Genomic DNA, 21099 nt, shown 5'->3' with positions numbered 1-21099 from the left:
ATATTCATATCATCTAACATACTCATAAGCATTTAAAGGAAGATGTTCATGTAATCCAAAGGGCATTTTTAAAGCTATAACAAGCTGGTAGAAACGCATAAGTTAGAGTAAGCTTAAGGTATAACTAAACTGTTAGAAATGCATAAGTAATGAAAGCTTAGTGTGAGGACATATTGTTCTGTGTTTAACAAAGAAGCAAGCAGCATGGAAACATTAATAGCTCATTGTATTTCAAGTGTGAATTGTATGTGTGCAGGGTTTTGATCAAACAAGAGATAAAGCAGAAAGGTGTAAGGTCGAACACTAGTTGCGACCGAGAGCTGAGTTGGGGTGTGAAGTTGAGCAGTACTTGAAACACAGGAAACTTTAACACAAACGTCATTGTGCTGTCTGAACTTAATATATGGTTTACAAGAATAGTCAAGAGCAGCGCAAACAGGTTTTCTTGCTAGACGGCATAGGGGACAATCTGCTGCAAACCAGACACAGCCTGCATGGTTTCCTGGGTTTTCAGGTATATAAGGATGACGAGAAGGACTAGCCTTCGCCTTCACATGTAGACATTGTTCTGTATGTTGAATGCCAATTTCGGAATTGTTTTCTTGCAAGAAAATAAACTTTTGATACTTTGACTTTTGAAGGGTTTCCACTTGTCTTCTTCCTCCTATCTTTTTGAACAACAGAGAATTATTTCCACAACAGGGTGCGTGTGTATTTTACGTTGGGTAGGATTAGTGGTGTGGGTGCCCGGTACGTGTGTATTACACGCAATAAAGTGTGCATCAGATGCACGCGAAAAACTGCTTATCACATGCACGTAAAAACTCATTTTCTCGTATAAATAGCACAATAAACAACGCATGCTATAGAGCAGTGATTCCCAACCCCCGGTCCGCGGACCGGTGCCGGTCTGTGAACACATTAGTACCGGGCCTTGAAATATTCCCAGAATTTTTTTTTTCCATAATAATTTGTCTTTTTAAGATGATTTTTAACGTGTCATGTTATTTAATCCAAAACACAAAAAATAAAATCTAGCTGCGAGCAGCGATTGCGGGCCCAAGCCGGTGGCACCGCAACCCCAATGCCTTTAGTTACCTAAAGGCACCGGGATGGTGGTACCGCCAGCTTTGGCCCTTTATCGCTGCTCACAGCTATATTTATTCATATATTTATTCATATATATATATATATATATATATATATATATATATATATATATATATATATATATATAAAGCCGGTGGCACCGCCACCTTGGTGCCTTTAGGGTTATTCTGTATGACGTGCAAAAACATAACCCCCGCTTTGACTGTCGAAAAGAAGTGTATTGTAGAGCTTGCATCAATGCGGACTCGATGCGCAGTAACTCCATGTGGCTTTAAAGGGTCATGAAACCTGGAGAAATACAAATTTGTCAAATGTTTAATTTAGGTTTCCACTCCAATGGTATAAAAACTGATAAAGTCTCCAGCGAGAGTCTCCTTTCCTGATAGTCCTGTTTTTGATTAGATTAGCTATAAGGGAGACTTCCACCTTTTGTCTTTAATGGCTCTGGGATGGCTCTTTGGAACCAGAGTTCCTGCCACTATCAGCATTTGAATAGTTATGCTGATTCAATCGGTTTGGTAATGGCCTCAGAGTAGGGTGTGTTCCTAATTCATTTGCATGCTTTGTTTCAGTTTCTCCCCCCTCAATGTAAACTCCTCCCCTCTAAATGTATAAATTGTAAGGGAATATTTTCCCTTAGTTAGACTATCTTTGAGATGACTACAGCTACGCAATAAAGAACGTCTGCGTGAAAGATACCTCAAGAGTCTCCTGGTCTGTTGCGTGGAAGAATAAAACTTCACTACAAACCCCAAACCAAATTTTCTGATATTATAACAGAGGTATGTGTGTTGAACACCATTGAAGACAATGTTAGCATCTGTTAGATTTAATAATAAAGTTAAAATGGTTAAATTTGAGTTCCGCTTTTTTCGTCTTCCGGGTTTAAAATCTTCATCGTAGCGGGTGACGTGGCCATGCACTGCACAGTGCGTTGATGACTCATCGCTGTCTCATAATTATTAATGAGACTGAGTTTTCTTATCCATTGAGAAGACACAACCTCTTAATTATTCATGACACCACGTGGATCTTTCCAACGACAGACATTAAACTATCGCGTAGTAGATGAGAGAGGCAATCATGGGACGCAAGTACCTGTATTTATTTTCATGGTGCAAAGTCCAAGTGCGTTGAATATGTTCCCCGCGATATTGCCAGGGCTAGACTCTGGCTCAGGACGGTTGGTTTGCCATCAACCACGGACACATCTAAAGATGATCTAAACTATAGTGTGTGCCGCAAACATTTTCTCGAGAGAACTGCGACAAGTGGAGAATGGTAGACTTTGCCTTGTTGACAACTAATCCAAGTGCGTCTTGCAAGTGATGCAGTATCCCGAGGACTTTCTATCCCTTCAGAGGTGTGTGTGTGTGTCTAAAATGAGAATTCATCCACCTCCGCAGAGCCATCTTTATTATGAGGGTTCAGAGGGCACGTAGACTATACACGGAATGATTTTTTTAAGCGGAAAATTTATATTTTTTTAATAATAATAATAATAATATATATTTATATATATAATAATATATTTATAGTGTCTATATAAACCACTATATATGTTATAATGACATTATAATTATACATGTAGCCTACATTAATATGTTCTAAATAGAATTACGATTACTGTAGGCTAATATATGTAGCAGGACATTCAGTTACTTTTGAAAGGACAATAGTAAAGTGTCAGTGTATTTCATAAGACTTTAACTTTGCTAGCTATATATAAAAATCTAGCATTTCCTCACGTTTTACCATTGCTTTTTTGTGACAGTCGATATGCATGGGACATTGACGTGATGGCCATACCACACACACTCCCTCCCTTCTTCTCACAGCTAGCCACGCCCATTTAAGTTGCATTTTTCAAAAAGATTTTGAGCTAGACTTGAGCTGAAAGAGGGGGGTTTCATGACCCTTTAAGCGCATCATTCTCCACTCGGGATGCACATAAGCGCTTTGTGCCACACTGTACTGAGCCTTTCATATCATAATGCAGTGATGCAATGACAGATTATTAATTGCCTTTCTTGTTCTGTTCTATCTATTATATGTTGATAATAGATAGGACAGAGCACTAAAAATGTAAGCCGTTTGCTGTGTAGTCTGAGAATGAGCTGTTTGATTTGCACCCTCTTCCTCTTCACTGTCCTCCGTAAAAAAACAGCTATTCAGGTCCATGTTGTTCTAGAAAGTTTGTATGTTGCTGCCTCATTTAACATCTCTGCTATACATTTAAAACATGTTGTCTCAATTTTATAGCAGCCATGGCTATATCTAAAATAATTTATCTTTTTGATTTTTGTTATCTTGTTTTTCATGAATGTATTTTACAACAATACAAAGAGCAATGTGTATTTTCCACTAATATAGTTTGTAATGGCTTTTTTGTCATAGATTATAATCATATATTTTTTGGATTTGTTATTTATCTTTATAATGAAGTTGTCTGTATTAAGTAGATTGTGTTTAACAAACACAAGAGTGATTTATTAATTCAACACATAGTTATAGAAATTGTACTTTATCTAAAAAAAACTCTGCACTTTATATACACACACACACACATACGTACATAAATACATGTAAATAAAAATACAAAAAGAAACATCAAATGTGTTTTTAGTCAGAGTATTATTTTATACAGAAACAAATATTTGTAATTCAGATAAGAATGAAGTTAGTGTTTTAAAATCTTAAGGATAACAAATATATTGAAATATAGCACATGAATTTTAAATTCATTCAGCTTCAATTACAAATCCAATCTTACTTTGATTTAAAGCAAACTATACATTTAAAAGACGGGGGTTATATGCCTATTTTGTCATTTAAAAAAAATACAAAATTGTTATGCAAAAAGACAAGGACTTAGAGACAAGGACTTGTAGGAAAAATCACCGCCAGCCACACACACACACACACACACACACACAACAGCCCTCCCCTCCCCACACAGACACACACACCCACACAGAGAGAGAGAGAATCGCAGGGGAAATAAATTCATTCAAACTACAATATCTGACTTTCTGTTGCTCAGAGTGAATGACTTTAAATTGGAAAGTTGACCGGCTTGACGAGAACAATATACGTGGCAAGTTTTGTAACTGTAGGTAAAATGAGCAAAGTTATAACACACTTTATGTGTCCTTTTATAGTCATAAAATTCATTTCCTCGCCACGGCCAGACCGTTCGAGATATCAAAAATCCGTCCGGAATTGAGCATCCTCAATGTCTTGACTTCATGCACATCGAGTTTGGTTGTGATTGGTAAACACATGCATTGTAATTTGATGTATTTCTCCTAGGACAATTATTCAAACAACCCATAATTCCCAACTTCCATTTGAACTGTCATAAAACTTAGAGCACGAAAGTTGTTTGGCCTGATGTGATCTATAATTGTACCTAGTTTCATATTAATTCATGCAAGTGTGTTTGATTTATGGACAAATGTTCGAATCCCAGTCCAGGGGGCGCTGTCGAGCCGCCCTGCCACGCCCGGTTACCAGCTTCAGACCGGCCCTGATGGCCATGGGTTCTGACCTGTGAGCAAAGTTTCAAGAGTTTTAGAGGATGTTAAGTCCCCCGAAAATGCCAGAGAAGTCGCACGCAGCAAATAAAGGGTTAAAATTAACCTGACAGGCGCCCCTCCTCTCACTTACACAGAGAGACACTGGTAAAATTCTGAGATTTTCTCTACATTCAAACAAAAATATCTGACTTTCTGTGGGTCCAAGCTAATGAGTATAAATTAGAAAGTTGTCCGTCTTGAGGAGTGTAATATACATACAGATTTTTGTAACTGTAGATAAAACGAACAACTCCACTTTTGTCAAAAGGTGGCGCTACTGAGCCCTCACCACGCCAGTTTCTGAAACTTTACACATGTCTACTGGCTAATAAATGTGATGCGTCTGTTGAGTTTCATGCAATTTCAAGCATGCTAAGAGTCTCAAAAGCATCCTAAAAGAATGGTAAAGTTTAATGCGTTGCCACAGCAACAGTTTCAAAGATATCAAGAATCCATTCACAGGTCTTCATCTGCCGTGTATTTACATTATACAGATGAAGTTTGAAGCAAATCGGGTAAAAATAAAAGGGTGATTTCAAAGCATTTTGAAAGTGACACATTTCCTGCTGCCAGTTGGTGGCACTATAACTTTGACTCACAATAGTCACATCCATGTGATCGTCCTCTTACAGCGAATACACTGCTGAAGTTTCATCAAGATCGGTTGATGTATGCTGAAGTTATGACACACTTCCTTTTTCACGTTTCTCGCCATTATTTCGTTTCCTCGCCATGGCCAAACCAATCGAGATATCAAAAATCCCCTAGCAAACTTTCATCCTCAATGTCTTGACTTCATGCTGACCGAGTTCCGTCGAATTTGGATCAGAGCTCTAGGATGAGTATTTCAAATTCCATTGCAAGTGTTTTACGAACAACCCTAAATAGCCGACTTCCTGTTGGGCTGGGGTAAAAAGTAAAAGTACGAAGTATATATGAAACGATGAGATCGACATGTGTACCGAGTTTCATATCATTATATACAAGCGTGTTTGAGTTATGGACCAAGTGTTCAGACCCCATTCCAGGGGGCGCTGTCGAGCCCCCCAGCCACGCCCGGGTACCAGCTTCAGCCCGGCCCTGATGGCCGCGGGTTCTGACCCATGTGCAAAGTTTCAAGAGTTTTTGAGCATGTTAAGGGCCCCAAAAGTGCCCGAATAGTCGTATAAATAATAATAATAAATATAGCTGCGAGCAGCGATTGCGGGCCCAAGCCGGTGCCACCGCAATCGCGGTGCCTTTAGTTACCTAAAGGCACCAGGGTTGTGGTTCCACCGGCTTTGGCCCTCATCGCTGCTCACAGCTATATATATATATATATATATATATATACACACTCACCGGCCACTTTATTAGGTACCCCATGCTAGTAACGGATTAGACCCCCTTTTGCCTTCAGAACTGCCTCAATTCTTCGTGGCATAGATTCAACAAGGTGCTGGAAGCATTCCTCAGGGAGTTTGGTCCATATTGACATGATGGCATCACACAGTTGCCGCAGATTTGTCGGCTGCACATCCATGATGCGAATCTCCCGTTCCACCACATCCCAAAGATGCTCTATTGGATTGAGATCTGGTGACTGTGGAGGCCATTTGAGTACAGCGAACTCATTGTCATGTTCAAGAAACCAGTCTGAGATGATTCCAGCTTTATGACATGGCGCATTATCCTGCTGAAAGTAGCCATCAGAAGTTGGGTACATTGTGGACATAAAGGGATGGACATGGTCAGCAACAATACTCAGGTAGGCTGTGGCGTTGCAACGATGCTATATTGGTACCAAGGGGCCCAAAGAGTGCCAAGAAAATATTCCCCACACCATGACACCACCACCACCAGCCTGAACCGTTGATACAAGGCAGGATGGATCCATGCTTTCATGTTGTAGACGCCAAATTCTGACCCTACCATCCAAATGTCGCAGCAGAAATCGAGACTCATCAGACCAGGCAACGTTTTTCCAATCTTCTATTGTCCAATTTCGATGAGCTTGTGCAAATCGTAGCCTCAGTTTCCTGTTCTTAGCTGAAAGGAGTGGCACCCGGTGTGGTCTTCTGCTGCTGTAGCCCATCTGCCTCAAAGTTTGACGTACTGTGCGTTCAGAGATGCTCTTCTGCCCACCTTGGTTGTAACGGGTGGTTATTTGAGTCACTATTGCCCTTCTATCAGCTCGAACCAGTCTGGCCATTCTCCTCTGACCTCTGGCATCAACAAGGCATTTCCGCCCACAGAACTGCCGCTCACTGGATGCTTTTTCTTTTTCTGACCATTCTCTGTAAACCCTAGAGATGGTTGTGCGTGAAAATCCCAGTAGATTAGCAGTTTCTGAAATACTCAGACCAGCCCTTCTGGCACCAACAATCATGCCACGTTCAAAGTCACTCAAATCACCTTTCTTCCCCATACTGATGCTCGGTTTGAACTGCAGGAGATTGTCTTGACCATGTCTACATGCCTAAATGCACTGAGTTGCCGCCATGTGATTGGCTGCTTAGAAATTAAGTGTTAACGAGCAGTTGGACAGGTGTACCTAATAAAGTGGCCGGTGAGTGTATATACAGTAGAGATCAAAATTAGAGAACAATTAAAAAACACTTGATTAATTTCAGAAATGTTGTTACTTCATTGCTTGAAATTTGAAGGAATATTCACTATGGGTATACCCTTGTTCTAATTGCTTTTTTCCACAAAACAACCAAGGTACTTCTGGAAAACACAGCGATCAAAATTAGAGAACCATAACCATTGCAGCACAAAAGAAAGCATTACAACTCAAATTTGAGGCTTACAGCAGTCAAAATCTAATAGGAAGTGTAGAGGCCCTTGCTTTGAATGACCTGAGCTAGTGTTGTCAAAAAACTCGGTACTTCGGTACCAAGTCGGTACTAAAAAAAAAAAAAAAAAAATGTTACGGTACCAGCTTTTCTAGGTACCGAGTACCAGGTTAATCCAGTTCTGTTCTAGACGCGATGTCTGAAACGTGCACAGTTGCGTCCTCTTCATAACGCTGATATGGCTCTCTCTCTCTGAATCCACTTGTTGAAACGAAAGGAGGAACGAGCCACATATGGAAATATTTTGGATTAGGCTAATGTCACGTTGCCATAGGAGGCCGATTACATGCAAATTCGCAATTTCAAATATAGGCGCGATTCAAGCGCGCTCATAATAAAAACTCGTTGGCGTTGCATAGCAACGACAGACGCCGCGTGAGAGCAAGCGCTTTGGAAAGAATAAGCACGCGCAAAAATATAATTAAAAACCACGCGCGACATGTGAACGGCCTCTAAAGTGCTTTCGGGGTAGTTTTACGAGTACATGACCACAGTAGTATCCACCCGACACCAGAGTACTACTGGTATTATTGTCATTTAATGTTAGTGCCAGTTCTAGGTGTATTCTTGCCTTTATAACTCAGCAGGTTTAAAAAGCCTTTTTAAAATCAAATATGAATGCAGTTTTAGATTAAATAAAAGGACAGTCAAGTCAAATAAAACATGTTGTATGGTAATGCTACAAAGATACCATTCATCAACATTACTTAGTTATCAACACATTGAGTGAACAATATATTTTTACAACATTAATTAATGTTTGAAAATGTTATTTATTACAAACACCTGATTGTTCATGTTTGTTCACTTAATTCATTGTGCATTAAATAAATAATGGATTAAAACTTTTCAAACAACTTTAAAAATGTGTTAGTGTATACTATTGTTTATTTTAGGTCATTTTATCTAATCTTTTTCTAAAGTGTTTATAATACAAATGTACAGTTTCCATACTTGTAACCGTGATAAACACTTAAATATATGTAAATTTAAACTAAGCTTTGGTACCGAAATTGGTACCGAGAACCGTGAATTTTAACTGGTATTGGTACCGAATACTGAAATTTTGGTACCGTGACAACACTAACCTGAGCACATCTGCGGCCACAAGACATCACTAGATTCTCACACAGCTCTGGTGTGATCTTGGTCCACTCTTCTTCCAGTTTTTTCCACAGTTCAGTAACTGTAGTGGGTTTCTTAGCCATAACTTTATCACCAAGGATTTTCCAAAGATTTTCAATCGGGTTTAGATCAGGACTCTGGGCTGGCCATTTCATTATTTCAATTTTCTGAGCTTCAAGGAACTGCTTTACCCGTTTTGCAGTGTGACACGGGGCATTGTCTTGCATGAAAATTGCAGGCTGATTGGGAGATGCTTGCAGGAAAGGAACCGCATGTTGCCGAAGGAGGTTCTGATAAACATTTGCATTCACCCTGCCATGTAGCTGTATAATAGGCCCAAATCCTGCGGCAGAAAACATCCCCCAAACCATGACACTTCCTCCTCCACCCCTGACTGAATTCTTTACGCACTTTGGGTTCAATCTCTTTCCCCAATTTGACGCCGAACATAATGTTTCCCATCGGACCCAAATAAATTAAACTTACTTTCATCGCTAAAGTGATTTTCTGACCAGTTCTCCTCGGTCCACATGACATGCTCCTCAGCAAAGTTTAGTCTAGTCTTTTGATTCTTTCTGCTGATGAGAGGCTTGGTCACTGCAGAGTGAGCTTTCAGTCCAAATTCTCTTAAACAACGAGACACTGTATGTTGAGACAGATCCAGAAATGGCGAGCAATTCCAGCTGCAATGTTGAACCGATTCCCGATTGAAAGTCTCCGCATCGTCCTATCCTCTCGTGCACTTGTCTTACGTGGACGACCAGCCTTTTTGGGGGACTTGAATGAATGAGTATCTTTGTATAGCTTCAATATTCAAGAAATCACAGATTTGGAATGACCAATTTCTGTTGCAATTAGGGATGGGTATCATTAAGGTTTTATCGGTATTACTACTCTTACCGATACCGCTTATCGATCCGGTACTTTAACGGTATTCTTATCGGTTCTTTTTGGTGTTTTTTTTTTTTTAAGAATTAAGAACATAATTAAACTCTATATTTTGAAATGTAAAATAGAAAAAGCAAAACGAAGAAAAATATATTTTTGTTATGCAGCAATGTGCAGGCTTTTTTGTTTTATATACAAAAAGGACACATAAGAAAAAAAAACAAGTACAAACACAAGAATAAAATCAATCAAAGATACAAATTATATACAAAAGTGCTTTAATTTCAGGAAGGTGTACTAACATATCTTTTCAGGTAATTGTTTCTGTCTGAAAAGAAACCTAATTTTGTAATCAAATATAAAATAGCACTGTATAGTTTATCATAGATAGATTAATGCTTATTAAGCAGGGCTGTCATGTTGCGCGTGCTGTGGCTTTGCGTGAGAGATCGCTCTCTCTCTCTCCTCTCTCTCTGCTGAACTGCGAATTTCAAATTTGCATCACTGACAAATGGTTTAATTAAAATATAGTTTATATATAGAAAAGGCTGGCGATATAAACATGTTCAAGATAACGTCTTTATAGGAATGATAAATAATTTCTCCAGTACCGACAGCAGAACCGATAACGTCCGAGCTTATCGATACAGCGGTCTTTCAAAATTCAGCACCGGGGCCCGTTTAATACCGGGTTTCGGTACCCATCCCTAGTTGCAATAGCTGAAAGGGTCATCCCTTTGGCCTTCATCTGTACAACCTGGTGTCGTAGGGATTCATTTAGATCGGCTTGCCATCTTGCAAAGTCAGTTAAAATTGGAAAGTTTGCTGCCAGTTAAATAGGGTGTAGCAGATAATTAAGGAAATTAGCACCAGGAGCCACATTAAACACCAATAACTTGGAGGTATCTGAAAGAGTTTTCTAATTTTGACCAGAGATATTTTTTTAATTTACTCGTTTAAGTTTTATATATTGTAGTTAAATATATTTAATTTATGAAATATGCTAAAACTAAGGTCCCTTCTGCTCCTTTTAGGTTAACTCTAACTAGGACTAAGCAGTGACCTTGAAATTTAGGAAATTGTATGTTCTCTAATTTTGATCTCTACTGTATATAAAAGCCAGTGGCACTGCCACCATGGTGCCTTGAGGGTTATTGTGCACGACATGCAAAACGTAACCCTGCTTTGACTGATGCAACCTCGACACCACAGTTCTTTTCGACAATGTGGGTGCAAAAGCGCGCATCGAGGGCATATATAAACCACAAAGTATGCGTGAGTAACCTTCTGAAACCTAAAATGAAAAATGAGACGCCCTACAGACGTCATGGATTTAACGGACACATGATATAAGTACACAAGACTGAAAATACACATGAAGTGAGCCATTTGGGACAGGACCTGATTGTGAACACAGTTCATTTCCCTTTAATTTTTTACTTGCTGAGATTTTTTATATTTGGCTCACATTTTTTGCCACCTGATCAAAAATACCTGTACAGCACGTAGAAACACAATGGTTTCAACATTCAGTTTTAACTTTTAACTTGAATATGCCATTTATATTTTATTTGACCTTTGATGTAACTTATTGGTATTAAATTATATATGTGAAAACAAGCAGTTAGTTAAGAAGTCACTAAATGAAGCACATTTTAGGTTAGGGGTGTGCGATATGACGATTTTTAATCGTGGACGATTAAAATGTCTCCACGATCTGTTTTTGAAGAAATATCGTAGTATCGTGTTACAGTGCATTCTATCAGTTCAGTTCTGGCGCCTCCGTCTCTCAACTGTACAACGCGACGTAGCCTACACATGATCACACGTTAAGGAATAGGTACGGGACACTGCAATTCACAAAAGTTAATTATTTGCATAAGCCTTGCCGGTTAAACATTTAATTCACGCGCTGATGCGCAGTTCTAACGTGTGCTTTCCTGACCGCATAACCCCCGACGCTCACATGCACTAGAAGTCTGTCAAACAGCGCCTGAATACTGGACTAAGTTATCTCTCGAGTCTTCTTAAGCTAATACTGTTAAATACACACAATGTTTACATAAACAGCCTATGTCTAAAGTGAAAGCAAACATTTGAGAGAATATCTGGTGTAATATGCTTCTATATTAAACGTGTCGCGTGCTGGTCTAAAAGCAACAGGAATAAATAGTAGCCTACTGCCGCTTGTCCTTAAAGGGACAGTTCACAAAAAAAAAAAAAAAAAAAAAAATCCGTCATTATTTACTCACTCTAATGTTGTTCCAAACCTGTATTAATTTCTTTCTTGTGCTGAACACAAAAGACAATTTTTTTTTTAATGTGGGTAACCAAACAGTTGCTGGTCCCCATTTACTTCCAGGAGAGAACCTATAAAAAAAAAAACTATAAGGAGACCAGCAACTGTTCGGTTACCCACATTATTCAAAATAACTTTTATTTTCAACAGAAGAAAGAAACTTATTCGGGTTTAAAACATCTTGAGAGAGTAAATTAAGGCAATTTTCATTTTTGAGGGAACTATCCCTTTAGTGTTAATAAAACAAAAAAACACAAGGAGAAAATCACTCACTGACTGAGAACTTTAATATATCTTTAATAAGAATCAATTTATTCAGTGAAGTCTATGTAGTGTTTTAATTTCATATTTGTTCATTTAATTACTTCAATGCTACTGCTAAATACACCTACAGCATCTGAAAAAATAAAGCACTATTTATTTAATATGAATATTAATTTGTGTAATGTTTATCTTGTCTTATTTTTTTAATAACAAAGAAAATAATGACAAAGATTTTTATCTTCGCCACTGGCCTAAATGTGTGGCTTTCTTTTTTCTTGTGTTACCTAAGGCTTTGTTTTTAACATAGGGACATTAGTTTGGCTGTAATGAACAGCCACTTGCAAAATATTAAAACCAACTTAAAAAAAGAATCGTGATAAAAAATCGTGATCGTGATTTTCCTAAAAAAAATCGTGATATGATATTTTTTCCATATCGCCCACCCCTATTTTAGGTTATCTGATATTTTTTTCCAGTGCTGTTAACTGTACAGTCTTTACCAATAAACACTATGAAAAATTATTTACATTATTTAAATCTTTTGCAGGACATTTCAATTGTTTACAATAAAAGAATATAGTAAGAAAGAAAAGTAAGCGCTTACACTGAGATGGTTTGGGAAAACCATAAAGTTTTTGTACAGTCAATGAATTGTGTACAGGAAGCATTAAACCAAAGTTAAATGATTGTTTGTTTATGAATTTCCAATATTTTCTTTAGCAAGGGGTTTCAAACTTTTTAATGGCAATGAGCCCTAAACAATACCCTTGTGACTTTCTTTATTTAGCCTTAAAATATAATAAAATATAGGCCTAATTCAACCTAAACAATAGCTTTGTTAGATTCTTTATTTAGGCTCATAATGTAATACAAAAGAGGCCTAATATAATATAAAAAAACGATCTGAAGTATTTGAAGTGATATAAAATATCAGTTTAAATGCTTCAATTTGTGCACATATTATATTATTATAATATGAAAACAAACTGAAGCATTTAAATAGATCTAATAGCTAAATATGTTCAAGAAACGTGAATTGCGAACTCTTTAATAGTAATCATACATAAAACTCCCCCCCACACAAAAACATACAGCACAGTTTCATACACTCCGGTTTTTTTTGACCTCCGGTAATTTTTACTGTTCTGTGTCCATCAACCATTATTTCCACCACTTTAATTAAACCGCTCTTCTTTAAACATTATGTTGTGATTTTATTTCACGTATTATTGTTTCTCGTTGCCTCTCGTATTGAGCTATTTTGTCCGCACACAGGACTCACTGCCAATCACACGTTCTCACATCATTCTCTTTCTATGAAAGCTGTAAACTGCATTCACCAGTTTTCACTCTACAGTGGTTAACCAGAGCACTGAAATTATTTCTCACTTAAACTACAATCAAATGGATTTCCACACATTTCGCGTTGGTCCTCCGCGTGGCATTTTCTTATTTTCTGCGCGCCAGTGGCTTCAGAAGTGCACACGCTCAGAGGGAACTTTAACACACACACACACACACTCAGTTCAATCGTGCCCCCCCTCTCTCTTTCTCTCTCTCTCTCTCTCACACACACACTTTGACGCGCGCACCTCTCTCAAGCCGGAGTGTGTGTGTGTGTGTGTGTGTGTGTGTGTGAACAGTGGAAACAGGAAACATAATCCGTTATTTTGTTAATAAAGGACAACATTCAGACTGCAAACTGTTTACCTATGTTTGTGTACACTCGCAATAAAACATCCTCTGTCACATAAGTAATAAATATAGAAAAATATAAAAGACGCTTTTATCCAAAAAAGCAACAAAGCACAAATAAACACAATATTTTGACGCATATCCAGTGTGTGTGCTTAGTGTGGAGGCTGCGAGAAGCCCATGTGAACACTTGCAGTTTCATTGCAGTTCTTTCAGTGGAAAGAACTTGAAATACTCTTTCATTTCTGGTCCTACAGAAAATAATAATACATTATTCGCAAATACATTTATTTGCGTAAACTCACAATAACAAGAAAACGTTGTGCTTTAACAAACAGGCGCGCTTCATGATCTCCGTGAACTGAAGCGCGAGAACTGAAACAGCCACCGCATTCGAATTTGTTTGTTTTAAATTTGACATTTAAAGCTTTAGTGTGAGTAGACTAAAGCTTTAAATGTCCAATTTAAAACGAAAAAATTCAAATCAAAAGCCAATATCTTCTGACTATGTAATTATGTAGCCTAGCTAATTATGTATTTCTCTCTAAAGGTGCATCCGGGGATGGAGATTTGTTTTTAGCAGAAACTGATTTAGAAAACAATAGTTTATTAATAAACAATTAATGCCTCGTTATTTTATATTATTTTATTATCAGACACATTTATTATATCTTATAAATCATCTATGAACGAATGAACACAAAAGTACACTGACTGTTTGGACATATACGAGGCAGAGTTCTTTTTTAAAATTCATAAAAGATACAAGTAATAGCCTACTAGACAAAACATCAAAGAAATGCCACAATCAAGACCGCGGAGCAGAAATGAGGGAGAAACACACAAAAACTATGTGACTTTCCCTGCCATTAATGCTTGGATGACACACCACGTCTCCTTCCATAAATAATAATAATAATGTCTAGTGCGGTGGCTGTGATATAGCAACTTCCGTTGCCATTATTTTTGGAATGGCTTGTTGTGAAAGGAAAAAAAAATGTTTTAGTCGCATAACACCGTTAATAGAAACGCTGTCATTTCACAATATTTTTTTATCGACAATCAGAAAAAAAAAACCCGCAAAAGTTTTGTGCAAATATGTATTGTCGATGCAATTTTAAACAGTTAATATCTTAACCGGTTAACCATGGACACCCCTACGGATAGTGAGGAGCTCCTGGTCTCTGCTTCGCTCCAGTTTGCAGGTATTTGTTCGTCCTTTCTTTGTTGATGACGAACACAAACTTTCTTCTAAGAGCAACAGAGTCGCGCAATGGCATGAGCGTCATCACTATGACACACCCTTTACGGCATTGGTCCTGGCTTTTGTTCACACAGCGCGTGTGTTTGCGTTCACACAGAAGGCGTTCTGGCAATTTCCCGGCAATTTCCTGGGATCAACTCGCTGTGTGAAAGGGGCTACAGAGACATGTAGGCTCAGAGTGAGCATGACCATATTCAAACAAAAATATCTGACTTTCTGTGGGTCCTAGCTAATAAGTGTAAATTAGAAAGTTGTCCAGCTCGAGGAGTACAATATACATACCAATTTTTGTAACTCTAGTTAAAACTAACAACCACACTTTTGTCAAAAGGTGGCGCTACTGAGCCCTCACCACGCCCGTTTCTGAAACTTTCATTATACGGATGAAGTTTGAAGCAAATCGGGTAAAAATAAGAGGGTGATTTCAAAGCATTTTGAAAGTGACACTTCCTGCTGCTAGTTGGTGGCGCTATAACTTTGACTCACAATAGTCACATCCATGTGATCGGCCCCCTAGGTTTATAGGTTTATTTGTTTAGCACGTTTAGTACAAGTACAGAACAATGCTAGGAGGGAACGAAGCCAGACTAGGCTTGTACAGAGTTCCACTCCTATTCCTATTAACTCACGAGATATGCAGACTAAGCATCACAGAAGAAAAAAAGAAGAAGAACAACAAAAAACAAAACCCAAAACAAAAGATGAAAAATAAAAATAAACAACAAATGATAGAAAGCAATTCAATACAAACAAATGTGCTCAGAAAAGAAAAGAGAGGAAAAAAAATATATAATAATAATAAAATAAATAAAAAACTACAACATAAAAAGGCATCAAGCTAGCGATAGTAAACTCTTCAAATGCTTTGTAAAAGCTGAATATAAGAACATTGATTGCAACGATGGACTTAACTCACTCCAAAGCTTAGGACCTCTAAAAGAAATATTAAATCTAAGATACTTTTCTGTATAACTAATAATTTATTAAGGTGGGTAGGATATGTAGCTGCCCAAACAATGTTACAATAATTAATAAATGGAAACAAAAAACTATAATATAAGGTTAAAAATGCTGAGGAATGAACCAAAGGACAAACCCTCCTCAATATACCCAACATTTTAGCTGACCTCTTAGAAACAAAATTAATATAATTAGACCAATTAAGACCACTATCAATAATGACTCCTAAAAACCTGGTATGCTGAACCAATTCGATTTAAGTATTATTAATGTAGATCTTAGATAATTCAATAGGGTAATGTTTGTGAGTATTACAAAAAATCATAAAGTTGCATTTTTTTATATTGAGAGTAAGTTTGTTCGATTGAATCCATTCCACAATATATGATAGTTCCTCGTTAACCATTTTTATTAGAATATTGAAGTCATGGTGCGAAGCTACAAGATTTGTATCATCAGCGAATAGAACTGGGAGGAGTTTAGTACAAGTCATAGGCATATCATTAATGTAAATTAAAAATAAAAGAGGCCCTAGAATTGATCCTTGAGGGACCCCAATCTTAATTTGTGACTTCATAGAATCATAGTCTTCCAGATTAACATATTGCTCTCTATTAGCTAAGTAGCTTCTAAACCATCTCAAGGCAACATCCTTCACTCCATATCTACTAAGTTTAGCAATCAAGATATTGTGACTAACCGTATCAAATGCTTTACTCAAGTCCAGGAAGACTCCAAGAGCATATTTTTTATTATCAAGAGCTGAAGAAATATAGTTTACAAGTTGAATAAGGGCATGCTCAGTCGTCGCTTCCGAAAACCATATTGATGTTTATATAAAATATTATTAGCATCCAAGTGATTAAATAATCTCGAATAGACAAGTCTTTCTAAGATTTTCGATATACACGGGAGAATTGATATTGGCCTGTAATTACTAAAATCCTTCGAGTCACCGGTCTTAAAAATTGGTATAACCCTAGCAACCTTCAAATTTTGAGGAACAATTCCAGTTCTCAGAGACAGAGAAAGAATATGAGTAAGAGGTTTGATAATGTAGTCAATTGTCTCTTTAATAAGAACACTTTTAATACCATCATGACCATGGGCTGCATTTTTAAGTGATAAAATAATATTCTGAACCTCTTGAACTGTTGGTGGGTCAAGATTACAATGAATACACTGCTGAAGTTTTATCAAGATCAAATAATGTATAAAGAAGTTATAACACACTTCTTGTTTCACGTTTCTCGCCATAATTTGGTTTCTAAAAAAATAGGGATGTCCCGATCCGATACTCAGGAACGGTATTGGCTTCGATCCAGCCATTTTTGCGGGATCGGGTATCGATCAGACGAGGAGAATCCAAATCCGATACTGTGCGTATACTATTTATGTTATTGTTAAGCCCCACAGAAGACACAAAAACATTCTAAAGTACCATAACGTTTTCGTGCACTCTATTATAAGTATTCTGAAGCCATTATGTGAGAGATAAATTAATATTTAAGTCATTAAATTCAAGATCACGTAAACTTTTCCCTCTCGCGGCTGTCAGTCATTCTCCATTCAGCACTCAAACAGCGTTCGGTTACAGTAAATTATGAAACTATCTTCAAGATGATTCAATGTTAATACTATTATACTTTATCTGTAGATAAAGGTCTATGTTTTCGCATAAAACAACATTATCTTGTTGGACTTTATTGCTGTAACTTAATCGTGTTACTTTCTACCAGGTGTCGGACGCTGTCGGTTAGATCACAACACTAGAGTCAGCACTATTGCTCTTCACGCGCACAGTAACTGAAATTTAAAAATGTTTAAAGAAAAGGCTCAATAAACTATTGTATAGATAGATGCTGTTTAATACACGGTCCATCAATATGTATTTCCTTTGTGCTTAGAATTTTTCAAAGCGGACTCGACGCGCAGCGTGCATACCATAGAGACATTTCGACATTTCATGAAGGTTATTTTAGAGGTGTGTCTAGCGATCCACATACTCTTTTGAATGTCTTTAAGAACTTTTCAGGCTGCGGCGTGGGCCAGATATTATTGCTGGCGGGCCAATTTCGAGCCGCCTGTTGCGGACCCCTGTACTAAAAGGAAGAGCGTATATTTACATTCAAACTGTTTTAAGGCGTGCAGAATATTTTTTTCAAGGAAAAAAAAAGTTTTAATATGTAATTTTAACAACATTCGCAGCACGGATTAGACATACAGTTCATATCTGGACTGGAGGGAGCACATTTAAGTCATGGATATTTTATATATACACTAACAGCTGTAAATGGAGAATTTAAAATGTAAATATTAGTATTGAAATTTTTCATTCTCTCTCCACCTATTATCACATTTATTACGTTTCGCTTTAATGACTGCATTTTTCTTTTATTCATCATTGTACCACCTGATACTGGTGACAATTGAACACTAAAAATTCCCTGTACTGCTGTAATCTTTTCAAAAGTGAACAGGCATACCATTTCTATGCAATAGTTGTTTATACCTGGTTATCTCTTTGAAGGGAGGATGCATCTACAGCCTGCCTCCTGAGCAAAAGGGGGGACAGCATTAATGATTGCTTTCACCAATATCTGTAGTTTGAGAGAGGCAACAACACATTACACTTGATCAAACAGTAAACAACTGCAACAGTAACAAGGATCAAAAAAAGTTTAAGAATTTGTATCTGAGCTGGTGATTGGCTGGGCAATTGAAAGTAGCAGCCAATGAATAAGCAGAGAGTTACTCTGCGAGTACTATAGCACACCAGGACAATGAGCAACATCAGGATGTGACTCTAGTCTCGCTCTTTAGACATAACTTTTCAAAAAGTAAGTTTAATTTATATCTGAAAAAAAATAAACAACTGCCTTCAGTCTGTCAACATACCCACCTCTCCTGTAAGGAGTTAGATGATCTGGAATGCATTCTTGATGTGTACGGTAAACAGCTGCAGTTCTTTGGGTCACGCATCAGAGTCTGTCATCTGCCCCACTATAGGGCACCAGGCCTTATAGAAACGTGGGAGTAGCGACAGCCAGAATGGGGAAGGTACTTGGCATACTTTAACAGTGATGTAATCCTAAATGAGGAGAAGAAAAACGATTTGAACCAAGGGAAGAAACAGGAGTTGCTACCAAGGTTATAATCGTTAACGAAAACTAACGAAAAAACGAAAACTAGATAGGAAAAAACATTGTCGTTAACTGAAATAAAAATAAAAACGAGCCATTACAAAAAAACTATAACTAACTAAAACTGTAATGTCTGTTTGCAAAACTAACTAAAATAAAATAAAATTATAGATTACATGTCCTTAGTTTTCGTCTTTGTCAATGCCGTTAATTTTAACGCTATTTAAAACACGCAGTGTATTTGTTCAACTGCATTTCATTTCCCTGTAACGCTCTCCCTCCGTCTCTTTCACATGCACACGCACGCGCACACACACCTACACACACAGCCCCTCCCCCTCCATGCAGTACACACCGCGTCTCCGTGAAAACGAGCCAACGAGGGTTCGATCAATGTTGAAAGCAAGTTCGTGAAAGGTTGGTATCTCATCATGAACATCTTTACACAATCACACATTAAAAGGTGGTGTACAAATATTATAAATTCTTAATACAATTCTGTCAGTGTGTTAATGTCGACCCGAGAAGCGATTGAGCCTTCGTTAGAAAAAGTTAACTGACTTAGTCGCAATTTTTATAAATTCTTAATACAATTCTGTCAGTGTGTTAATGTCGACCCGAGAAGTGATTGAGCCTTCGTTAGAAAAAGTTAACTGACTTAGTCGCAATTTTGAGGTAAAATGCTGCTGGGTTGTCGATGTCAAAACTCTATAAGCTGTGATTCAAATATTAAATAATGTTATGTCATTATTCTACTCGGTAACACTTTATTTCGATAGTCCACTTTAGACATTCAACTGACTATAAGTAACTTGTCTACTACAAGTAAACTTATTCTCCTAACCCAAATCCTAACAATAACCATAATCTAACAGTCTACTGCAACGCATTCTCACCCCAAGGCGTCACCTTTGACCATGCTTCAATATTTGACGTTTTAGGCGCCCTTTAGCGTCACTTACATGACGCGATCCTACGGCGTCATCTAACTGACGCTAAAGGAAAGCGTCAGTTAGAGGACGCGGTTAGGTTTAGGTGTGGGGTGGGGGTAGGGTACACGCGATCCTAGGGCGTCATCTTACTGACGCTAAAGGGCGCCTAAAGCGTCAGATATTGAAGCATGTCCAAATGCTTCCCAAGGCGTCAGTTAAGTGACGCCTTGGGGGTGAGAATGGGCTGTCTACTGACAGTCTACTATAATATACTAATACTCTATTGAGAGTTGCTTAAAATGAAGTTGAACAGTTACTTATAATTAGTAGAATGTCTAAAGTGATCGAAATAAAGTGTAACCGAAATTGTAAAGCTGTGGGATTTTTATATAGAAAATATGTAGATTGTTGGTACAGTAAAAGAATTTCACATTGTAGGCTACATTTGGTTTTAATGTTGAATAGATATTTCTAAAAATGTATGTTTTTGTTGAGTTATTATTACACAATTCTTTTTCTGACCTTTTTCAACCTTGCCCCTGACAAATAACCCAAATTACAAAAAAAGACTAAAACTAACACTAAAACTAATAAAAACTAAACTAAAACTAAGCATTTTCAAAAAATAGAAACTAAACTAAACTAGTAAACCCACTTTTAAAACTAATTAAAACTAAACTGAATTTGAAAACAAAATTTCAAAACGAAATAAAAATAAAAACTAATGAAAAATGCAAAACTATAATAACCAACTTGCTACGGACAACAAAGCAAGGCTCAGGAAAATACAGAGAAACTCAAGCGTCCTAACAAGGTGTGACATGACAAAATGGTCATCATCACCACCACCACACACACACACAAAAAAAATAATAATCCAAGCATTTTTTTATCCAACACTAAAATTTTGCAATTTTTTGCAAAATTTCTGTGAAAATTGTTTCAAAGCCAACATTTTTCAGTGTAATCAACCAAAACTCAAACAACTGCTGCTAAAAACTTAC

At 37.4% G+C, this 21099-nt stretch overlaps 1 long non-coding RNA gene and 1 other non-coding gene across 51 annotated transcripts in view; both read right to left on the bottom strand.

Moving 5' to 3' along the window:
- Positions 1-21099, bottom strand: part of LOC148970936 (uncharacterized) — a 98137-nt gene that overhangs the window by 27022 nt on the left and 50016 nt on the right. For 43 of the 50 annotated variants that reach the window (XR_016147241.1, XR_016147243.1, XR_016147245.1 and 40 more), the window contains 2 exons: positions 18923-19111; positions 18533-18620 (listed from right to left, as the gene is read on the bottom strand). This is a non-coding gene — a long non-coding RNA (uncharacterized LOC148970936). Of the gene's footprint in view, positions 1-18532; positions 18621-18918; positions 19112-21099 lie in introns of all 50 variants that reach the window. The other 7 variants (XR_016147257.1, XR_016147255.1, XR_016147264.1 and 4 more) reach the window with 4 other exon arrangements.
- Positions 18708-18837, bottom strand: LOC120485668 (small nucleolar RNA SNORA3/SNORA45 family). The gene has a single exon (XR_005623960.1). It is a non-coding gene; the product is annotated as a small nucleolar RNA SNORA3/SNORA45 family (small nucleolar RNA).

Source organism: Pimephales promelas, chromosome 18, assembly GCF_988280905.1.
Source record: "Pimephales promelas chromosome 18, fPimPro1.hap1.1, whole genome shotgun sequence".
Taxonomy (NCBI): Eukaryota; Metazoa; Chordata; class Actinopteri; order Cypriniformes; family Leuciscidae; genus Pimephales; species Pimephales promelas.
Note: the sequence above shows the minus strand (reverse complement) of the source record. Positions and strands in the feature narration are given on the sequence as shown.